Source organism: Sorex fumeus, unplaced genomic scaffold (assembly GCF_029834395.1).
Source record: "Sorex fumeus unplaced genomic scaffold, SorFum_2.1 ptg000037l, whole genome shotgun sequence".
Taxonomy (NCBI): Eukaryota; Metazoa; Chordata; class Mammalia; order Eulipotyphla; family Soricidae; genus Sorex; species Sorex fumeus.
Window position 1 is genome coordinate 48,557,595 of NW_026606094.1, and position 10,977 is coordinate 48,568,571.

At 39.7% G+C, this 10,977-nt stretch overlaps 1 pseudogene; it reads right to left on the minus strand.

The window, feature by feature from the left end:
• Nucleotides 1–9,855: 9,855 nt before the first annotated feature.
• On the minus strand, nucleotides 9,856–10,577 carry LOC130027682 (chromobox protein homolog 3-like; annotated as a pseudogene).
• Between the last annotated feature and the right edge of the window lie 400 nt (nucleotides 10,578–10,977).

Below are 10,977 nucleotides of genomic sequence, written 5' to 3' on the forward strand. Positions count from 1 at the left end.
GTTTGATAATGTCTACACCCTTATTTTGGGTTCCTTTAATCAAGATGCTTATGTAGAATGAAGAACTCAGTCTTAAACAGAACTGAGTCTTTAAACAATCAAGAATTAATTTTCTCTAGGAAGGGGGATTTCACAATCTCACTGGTAAGGAAAATGATGAGAAAATCATTCCTTCTTCATATGCAAGTGCAGGTAGAATATAAAATGCATTGCAGTCTCTTGATAAATGTTTAAAATATTGTTAACAGTACCAGGGCTTAGTTCTTAATGTTTTTCTCCAGGATGGGTTACTTCTGATTACTATTCTAAACCATTTAATAAAGTCGCTCCCCCTCCCCCCATAAGCTTTGATGTCAGATTTTCTTCCACGAAAGTTTTCTCACTTCTCAGAGTACATCTTTTTTTGGAGACTTCAGTCTCCTCTTTGGTGTTGTCAAGAATAGCTGGCAAATTTTGGGTTTGTGGAAATAAGAAATCTGACAAATCTATGGAATGGATAGGAATTTCATGAAAGAACACTAGTAAATGGATTTAAGACCGCATGAAATGAAGGCAAAACATTAATCCAAATGAAATTCTATTTTGAATGGGGGTTGTATAGGATAATTTACTTGAATTGGTCTCAAAGCATACATTTTCAGACTCGAAAATGAAACACACAAATCGGAGTTTGATTTAGGAATTAATAAACTGATGTGACTTGGGGAAAATTAAAACATTTTATCAACTGCTGTGAAGTGCAGGACTCGGTCTGTGTGAACTCAAACAACAGCACAGTATCACATCTGCTTGGCTTGGGATTTTTTGCTCTAAGGTCACAGTAACAACTACTCCCTCACTCTAGGCTAAACCCATCTATGGAAGAGCATAAGAGGATCTGCCAGATACACTTCTATTTATCTTACCCTCCAGATCACGATTTTATTGCCCCAAGGAATCTCCCTACCTAGATTAACACTGTAACACTGTCCTTCCATTGATCATCGATTTGCTCAAGCAGACACCAGTAACGTCTCACAACAATTTGTGAGATTTGTTACTGTTTTTGGAATATCGATTATGTCACAGGGTAGCTTGCCAGGCTTTGCAATGTGGGGGAAATATTCTCGGTAGCTTGCTGGGCTCTCCAAGAGGGTGGAGGACTAGAACTCGGGTCAGCCACATACAGGGCAAACACCCTACCCGCTGTGCTATCACTCCAGCCCTACTTAGATTAGTAAAGTAAAGTAAAGGCCTTCCCGTTGATCGTCAATTTGCTCGAGCGGGCCCAGTAACGTCTCCATTGGAGACTTTGTTGTTACTGTGTCTGGCATATCGAATACTCTCGGTAGCTTGCCGGGCTCTCCGAGAGGGGCGGAGGAATCGAACTCGGGTCGGCCATGTTGGCCGCGTGTAAGGCGAATGCCCTACCCGCTGTGCTATCGCTCCAGCCCACTTAGATTAGTACAAGGTAAAAGCAAAACCCAAAATGCAATAACAAAAAGTGTCTATATCAAGCTTACTAATTTAGGTAGCAAAGTACTATGGAGAAATTCATTTGCCTCTTGGGAATCTGTCAATTGGTAATCTGTAGATAGTGAAGTACATTTTCTTAAGTTTAAGGTAGGAACTACTAGACCAGAGTGAACTCATAGCTGGAAATTACTTGACATACTTGACTAGTGTTGTAGGCATCATTTATAACAGCACAAAGATTTGAAACACCTCAGGACTATACATTCTTGTTGCTTTACATTCACAGAGATTCTCCTAATAGTGAGGGAGCTCTAATCTGGTTGTTAGCAAGTGTTCTGGTCTTAGAGCAACATTTTCAATAGTCTTTGAAAAATACTAATAAATCAATCCACCACAGAATGGGTGATAGAAGACTAACAATTTTATGTCGTTCTTGATAAAACTAGATGCTCTAGTTCAACATGAGAGGTGAAATGGGGTGTCATGTTTGAAATATGGGCTCCTTGTCAGGGTCCCAGGGTCATCCAGGAGAATTAGCTGTAATTGTGACTTTGGGGTATTAAAAGAGTTAATATGCATGAACAGGTCAAACAGGGTTTTCTGCTCCATCAGCAGTACTAAACAAATATCACCCTTGGACAGCAAAGGCTGCGGGATGCTTAAAGAAATTTAAAGATCTCTGCGAAGCACAGTGGATTCATACCAATGACTGGAAGCTATTCCTGTGCTAGGCATCTAACTCAGAGCCTTGTACATATGAAATGTGCCCTCTACTTTCACATCTTCAATATAAGAACTCAGTAATTTTTTAATTTAATTTTCTCCCCTGTCTATGTTGATGCTGATGTTGTGGTGATGATCAGGGTTTGCACATATGCCAGGGTCTGGTGTGGTGTCTGCCCATTTTCAGTTGTTGTTCTCACTGACATGTTCTCACAAACATGTCAGTTGCTTGCAGCACTGACCACAATGCTCACCTATACTTACACTCTTTACCTGTGGTGTACGCACACCTGCTCTTTGGGGGCATCATATGCATTATACACAAGTTATGCTGGTTATAATTACCAGGGGTTACTGAGGTGCTCATTTGCTGGCCGATTTTTTATAGTCAGTGCTCACACTTCTGTTTCTGTAGTGCTAACACACCTGGCTACAGTGCTCTGGAAATTGCTTGCAGAACTGGGGTTCACAGACCTGCCAATATCATGTTTGACTTACACAGGACACTAGGAATTTAAGTGCCTGACTGTACTCTCAGCTACTGAGCTATTCTTCCAGACCCCTGAGAACTAATTGAATGCAATACAAAGAGCAAAATCCAAGAGCAGGACAAGAATCATGTAGCATGAGAGAGATGGACCATCAAATGGTACTTGTGCACTATCATTGTGATTAGGGTATATTTTTGGTTATTTTAAAAAGTACTCCATTGGGTCTCCAATCTCCTGAAATCACCTAGACATATTTGACAGTATTTATAAGATAGCATATATCAGAAGTTGAAGACACTACCTCATAAAGACGAATCAACACTAGTTTAAATTTGCCTACCATTTCACTGAAAATACTCGATCTTTGCTGTTCATTTTCCGTAGTAACAGTTATTGTGATAAATCTGTTCTGGGTGCTGTTTTCTCCTTTGTCACTGTCACTGTCCTCACATTGTTTATCGACGGGTAGCTTGCAAGGCACTTGCCAGGCTTTGCCTTACTCTCCGGAGCTTGCTGGCTCTCTGAGAGGGGTGGAGGAATTGAACTCAGATCGGCCACATGCAAGGCAAATGCCCTACCCGCTGTGCTATCGCTCCAGCCCACCTCCAAAGGTATTTATATATATAAAAAAAAGCTACTCTGTTAGCCTGTTTCCCTTAAGCAGGGCTGCTCATGGAGCCAGAGAGCAGTTCAGGGTTATGGCTGCAGAATTCAACTATGGAAAAATCCTGCTGAGATCTTGAAAGAGAGGCCAAGGCACCACATTGCCACAGGCTATGGGTAAAGTCCGACCATTAAAAGGAATTCAGTTAGTTAACAATACAATAGCAGGAATGGTAGATCAAAGAAGGACTCAAAGTGATGAGCTAAATTTCATATAAAATATGCCTTCAAGAAACCCCATAAAGGTCATTTATAACCATCTTTCTGAAATCACACAAAAAAAACCAACCCCGACATATATTTTTTTTTCTCCAGCTAATTCCCTTGAAGAGGCAGTGCTCATTATCAATTCAGAACTCAAACTGGTGCTCTCACCAGGAAGAATAAATGAAATTCCACAGCATTATCATGCAAATTCAGTCTTTAAGATTCTCATTTAAAAAATGTGCAGTTGTATATAGCTATCTTGGCATTTCCATATAAAATACAGATTTGTGGAACAACAAGGCTGACTTATAAAAATCAAGCAGTGCTATCATTTTAAAAAATATGATAAAATGGGGACTAAAATTTATAAAAACTGACACAATAATCAAGTTACTCGGCATACTTGTTATCTATTCTTCAAGCTTTCATACATTTTATTTCAAGGAAAATGGTTTAGAAAATCTCAAATCCTTCATTCACAAGTTTCATATTCCTGTTAAGAGAAATCCAAATCAATTCAACAGAATTTAAGTTGAGATCTAAGTAGAAGTAGCTATAGGTATTTTAGAGACATCCAAGATAGATTAAGGTAAACATTCTGCCATTGCTGCAGCAAGAAGGGGTCAAAATAACAAAAACAGCAAGAAGAAGGAGAAATAACAAATAAAAAACAGAACATGATAGAACAAGACCAACAAAATGTATGAAGTGGTTATGCTAGAAGAGATGAAATTGGGGGAGAAGAGATTTTGTTTGGGAAAGGTGTTACCTCAGCTCAACTTTGAAAGGTAGGGTTAGGAGAGCAAACAAGTGAATGTGAAGAGGTTATTTCAGGAGACTGGTACAAGGAAAGCACGGTGGTGTGGGTGTGCTAACCCCATTTGGTTTCAAGATGGGAACATCCTGAGCACCTAGGAATATCTAATAGGTGGGCAGAAGACTTGGGTTGGAGCAGCCCTATAGAGCACAGGCCTAGAGACAACACAGTAACTTTTGACTCTGGACAGATATTATTCCTCCAGTTTTTAATATCTGAGGAACTCAGCTATCCTTAATTAAAGCAACCCAAATTGAACACTAGTAATGACTAAAAAGAGAATTTGCTCAAGCGGGCCCAGTAACGTCTCCATTGGAGACTTTGTTGTTATTGTGTCTGGAGCGATAGCACAGTGGGTAGGGTGTTCGCCTTACAAGTAGCCAATATGGCCGACCTGAGTTCGATTCCTCCACCCCTCTCGGAGAGCCCGGCAAGCTACCGAGAGTATTCGATATGCCAAAAAGAGAATTGAAATTGTGAAAAAGATAGAGACAGAGGAGGAATGTGGGTAAGTGGAGTTCCATGGTTGGAACAGAGACTGAGATGAGGTTTTTGTAGGACCATCATTAAGATTCCTCAGAGCAGGCACTGGCAAACTTTCCAATAGACAAAAGGTAAATATTTTAAGCTCTACAGTCCACCCATTTTATCACAACTTTTCAACTCTACACTACTTAAAATAGAGACCGACAACTCATGAATAAATTAATACTGTGTTCCAGTAAAATACTATTTGTGAAAATGAGTTCAGGCCAGACTTGATTCATAAATTAACATTTTATGACTTTTTTTTCAGAGAGAAAGAAATGAGTAAATATATGCTATTATTTGATATCAATAAAGAAAATTAAATGCTTTAACTGTTTAATAGACAAGAAGGCCAATAGAGTTTTCAAACTGGTTTATGACTAAGTGACTGGTCTACTGGTGTAAATAGGTTGAAAACCACCAAGAAGGAATAATTTAATAGATGCACAAAAAAGGCAGGAGATAGTGTTATCTTAGAGCATTTAGCAAGAGACCTGCCAGAGATGTAAACACTCAGCAACAGTTTTAATTTTTAATGGAGCTAGTTACTCATCTGGAACTGGAATGGAGAAACTTTATAAAGGCAATTGCCTGCCTGGGACACTGTCCTGTAGCACTGTCCTCCCATTCATCGATTTGCTCGAGCGGGCACCAGTAACATCTCACAACAAATTGTGAGACTTATTGTTACTGTTTTTGGCATCCCGAATACATCATGGGTAGCTTTCCAGGCTTTGCTGTGCAGGACTGATACTCTCAGTAGCTTGCTGGGCTCTCCAAGAGAGGCGGAAGAATCGAACCCATATTGACCGCGTGCAAGGCAAATGCCCTACCTGCTGTGCTATTGCTCCAGGGACACAACTATTTTAATTTCTTTGCACATGTTGCATGACTTAAAAGCAAAGCAGATCAGCCATCATATAGTTCAGTGATAAGAATTTACTCCTGCAAAGTTCAAAACGAAGGTTTTTTAAAATTATTTTTTCTCTTAATTTTCTTCCCACCACCAGCATCAGTGTCCTCTACAAAGCTATCCAAGCACAGCACTCATAAGACAAACTGTCAAGCATTAACTAGAACCCCAAAAGGGAAATTAGGTTAAAACAAAAGCATTTCTTATTCATCCAATAACAATAGGAGCTGGTATGAACAAATATCACTCTTCATATTTATTGTTTTGGATGCAGAGAGAGCCAAGGCAAAGGAAACACAGGATTCTATTTCCCCAACAGTAACTCAAAAGTTTCAGAAGTTGCTTGACAACGAATTCTTCATGAATGTTTTAGAATTGAGAAGAGCAGCAAGTGGCATACTTAGAAAGGGTCTGCTTTTTTTTTTAAAAAAAAAAAAAGGGAAGTGTGATGATTTGCTCAGGCACATCACACTTTCTCTTCCTGGGTTTCCCCCATACTGTGAAGAAGAGTGTCACATGTCAGTCAAACAGAGCCCAGGCTGGGGAAGATTGGCAGGCCCCAGAGGGTACACTTCAATTTCTTTTCAATGATCCTCTGGAGGGATGGACACAGCTTTTAGGCATTTTGATCAGGCACGCCGTTAGAAGCATCACACTGAGCCCAAGAATCACCACAGCTGGAGAGACAGGAATAGTTGCCACCTATTTGAACTTGCTAATTTCCCTAAAACTGACAGAACATGATTTGTCAAAGAGGCTTATTTGGCACTGTCAGTCTCTAAGAGGATTTCCGTCATTTGGCCTTTTGTCCCTGTTGATTAAGAGTAGTGTAGAGCTCCTCTTACACTACACGTTGTCATCTGGAACCCTTTGTTTCCTTGAATAAGAATTCACATCTCGCCCCTACCATTAGAAAGTGAGGTGAATACTCTATGGGCACAATAGTGGAGGGCATCAGTTAAGCTTTGAGTTGTCTCTGTATTGAAAGTTGAAAATTCCCGCTGATGACCCCAGAACCTTTCAATAGCTTAATGCTATGCATTTCATCTTTTCCCAATGTCGTCGAGAGGGCACCTTAGCTAAGACCTGGAAATACCCATCTCAGGGGAACACAGGAAACCATGACAAACGGAAGTCAGGGCAGAAAACGGATTGAAAGTATCAAAACTTAAGCTCAACATACATTTTCTATTTGAATAAGGTTTTCAGCAAGCAATGATTTCTGTCTGTCTCTGGACTTCATTCCTAGTTTCACTTCTCATTGTTTACTTGCTGTATAAAAGTATGTCAATATGTTATTAGTTAAGTGTTATGATTATGGAACAGCCATCAATGCTTAGACACAGTGTCTCTTAAGAATCCTAATGGAACAAGTAACCCAGTTTTACAAATGAAAACTTGAACTCAAAGAAATTGGGACACCTACCAATAAGCCCAAGAATATCTGACCCCAACATTTATTACTTTGGGGGCCAGAGTTATAATACAGTAGACAGGGTGCCTGCTTTGAACATAATCAACCTGTTTTGAGTCCAGGCACCACATTTAGACCCCCAAACCCACTAGGAGTGATCCATGAGGACAGAGCCAGGAATGAGTATCCCTGGGGTTGGCCCAGAACAAAAAACTGAAGCATATCTGTATCACCCTTGGCCCCAAAGTATAGAAGTACAGAGAAGGAAAGAAACTGGGGGTAGGGGGCACGTGGAGAGATAGACAGGAGTTAATGGGGAACAGAAGCCAAGGGTTTCAAACACATTGGTACTGTAAAGAAAGGTTAGAGCTAAATATCCAAACCACACAATCAATAGAACTGAGAACAAGAGATCCAAACTCCAGCAACCAAAGTTAAAATTGTGCCTATCAAGGTGGCAAACTGGGGGTGGGGAGGGGGGTTGGGGGACAGTGTTTTTGGGAGGGAACTTAGGAATCCTGGTGCATGGGAGATGATACTGGTGGTGGGATTGGTGCATAAACATGTTATATCTAAAAATCAACGATGAACAACTCTGTAAATCATGATGCTTTAATAAAAGGCAAATGGCTTAGCTCCTCCTAAGACTGACAAAACTGAAAAGAGAAAAACAATTCATTGACCACAGTGCATCCACTTTAATAATGTATTGTGTTGCCAGAATTTGAATGATACTGTGCTTGTGTTTCTCCATCCCATTGTGTCTACAAAACAAACATCTGTGCCTGAGATACTCGACATTCAATTATAAATGGAAAAAGAAATACCTAAAATACGAGTCATTAGATACAAACTAGCAGGCCCAGAGGAGTCTTCTTGATGACCTTGGATTTTCCTGTGAAGGAAGAAGCCACCTTGTCTACACATACAAACCCAGCTAGGTTCCTGGCAGTTGAAGAAAGCATTACAGGGGCCAGAAGGAATAGTATAGTGGGTAGGGTGCTTGCATGTTACTGATCCAGGTCTAATCCTCAGTACCCATATGGTCCCCTATGCATGGCCAGGAATGGTTCCTCAGTGTAAAGTCAGGAATTAAGATCTGAGCACAGCCAGATGTGGCCCAAAGAGCAAAACAAAACATTACAACATTCAAAATTAAATATGTGCTATTCAGTTAAAAATGAGTAACTTCTGCAGCTGTACCCTTTATAGATTTTTAAAGCAGCTGAAATCTGTAGCTTGTTTTTGTGTAGAAATTTTCACTTACAAAAAATTTAGGAGGAAAGCTGGATTCAAATTACTATTTTTCAGATTCAAAAAAGAATAAAGCTTAGGAAATACAATTTGATGAAGTTCTATGAAAATTAGTATTAGAAGTCTCATTTTCTGATACTGAACTTGACTTTTTTCTCCTCTGATTTAAGGATACTTCTACGTGCTGTTCTAGTTCCAGAGAAATGACATTTACCAGTGCCAGAGTCCTACTTCTAGAGAAATTAGCACAAAATATAGAGATAAGAATGAAATCATTTTTAAACAAGTGAGTAGTAACTATAGCTATTTAAACAAAGCTATTTAAGACAAGAAGTATAAAATCTGATCATATTTTATTATAGCAATATTCATATGGTATAGTAAGAAGACAGAAAGCCAAAGGACAGTCAGAAAACAAAGATGTGGCAACAGACATACAGTTGCACATGAAATAACATACAGAAAATGATATTTAAAGCATAACAAAAAATGACAGTTGCCTCCTTAGTGCAGTAGACAGCGCATCAATCTTATAAAGCGTAACAAAAATTGAATCTGGTATAATAAGTTGATAAATGCATGGTTCTCCCAAATTGTGGGTCAGGGCACCAAAGAGGAAAGACGACCAAGTAAAGCAGAGAGGGGCAGGATGAATGCTGAAAGTTGAAGCCCGGAAGCTCAGGGAAAATCAGAGGATTAGTAGGAAGGAGCGGAGTCTCCTGAAAGATGGGACATGTTTCTCCAGTCTCCATTTTTCCTAAGTAAACTGGGGTGTGAAGGGCTGGGGGAGGACTTTTGACAATCCTAGCTGTCAGTCCCTCCGTCGGCAGTTGCTATTTTTTCCTGGTTGCTATTACATTTCTTTCCAGTGTCTCCCTAATCTCACAGGTGAATGAGCTTAGTGGTTCCACCCCCACACACCCGCTGCTACCTCCTCACCTGCAGCTCTTGGAAGAAATTTTGCTGCAGCTTAGGTGGAGGAAATCACAAGTTCTGCTTACACAGGCTAGGGTCCTCCATTTTCATAAGGAATGAACAGTAATGGCAGGCTGCAATTTTAAGTAGCAGGAGCTTTGAGTATTGGTGATTACCCAAATTGGCAATAGGCTCTAGGACCAAACAGGGCAAGAGCACCTGCCTTGAGGAGTCAAACATTTTTCTTTTCATTCCCATAAAGGAAGCACTTTCAAAAAGTTTTATTTGTTCACGGTAGAGATTACTACACATGCAAAAATTAATAAAAATCTCCCAACAACTTACAATATTTTAAAACAAACATATCAAAATTTATTTTCACAAGAATGTAGTTAGTTTTTACACTAGTAAATTAAAAAAACCAAGACCCATTTTATATATCTGTGTATGTGTGTGTAATAGAACAGTGAAGCTATTATTGAGCTACATCTTCTGGACAGTATGCCAGATTAGTCTCTTCATAAAAAGCATTTATAATTTGAAGACATTTCAATTTTTTGCCAGCAACAAGTCAGCCTCATCTGATTCTTTCCATTTCCCAAGGAACATTAATTCCTCACTGCTGTCTGTGGCACCATTTATTCAGGATCAGGACCTCTGGCAAAGCATCTTGGTTTGTCAGCAGCATCTCTCTTCTTTCATTTGCTCTCATCTGACTCACTGTCAGATTAAGACCCTTTTTGTATCATCTTTTTCTTTCCCAGCTTCTAGAGATAATTAAGAAATGCTTCAATCAACTCGACAATCTAAATTTTCTTCAGGTTCCCAAGTACTGTCAGAATCTGTAAATCCTTTTCACTTCTGAAAATTTTCTCCTCCCATTTACTGAATGTCAGTCCAATACTTTCTCCCATCAGAGATTCCTTAGTTTCTGCCTCTTTCAGCTTCTTATACTTTCCATTGTTTTCTTCCTTTTTCGCAGCAGTATGCAACACTATTTGTATGTGGGTCACATGTAGTGTGTTCAGGAAGCCTGGAAGTCATTAGCTAATGATTTAATGCTAGACTGTTTGAAGCTGCTATGGCCCCGTGGTATCTTTATGGCCACACTGGGCAGTATTTAGGGATCATGTGAAGCTTAAAACTAGGTACCTGACCACTGATCAATCTCCTCAATGTAGTTTTATTAGAGACCATTTTCCCTGCTGACTTGAAGGACTTGGGGGGCCTGGATCCTGGTGTTACCCAGGGGACCACTCAGGGGTAGAGGGAGAAGGAAGGAATGGCCAGGATAGTGATCAGTTTCCTGTGGAGGTGACTTTTCTGCTTTGTTGAAGCAGCAACTCTAGATGATTTTGTAGAGGATCCAGATCAGTGTAACAATGAAATACTGAGTTCTACGGAGTCCTACCCTATAATTACTAAAGTCACTAAATTTTCAAACATTTTAGTAAAAATCTAAAATGGAATGATACTGTGCACACAAAAGAACTTGCAGAACTGTCAAAGATTTTCAAAGACTTACCCTCACTAAATTCAGTTTAGAACAGGGTAAGCCCAGATGAACTTAACCTGAATTTTCCATTTTTAACTATTT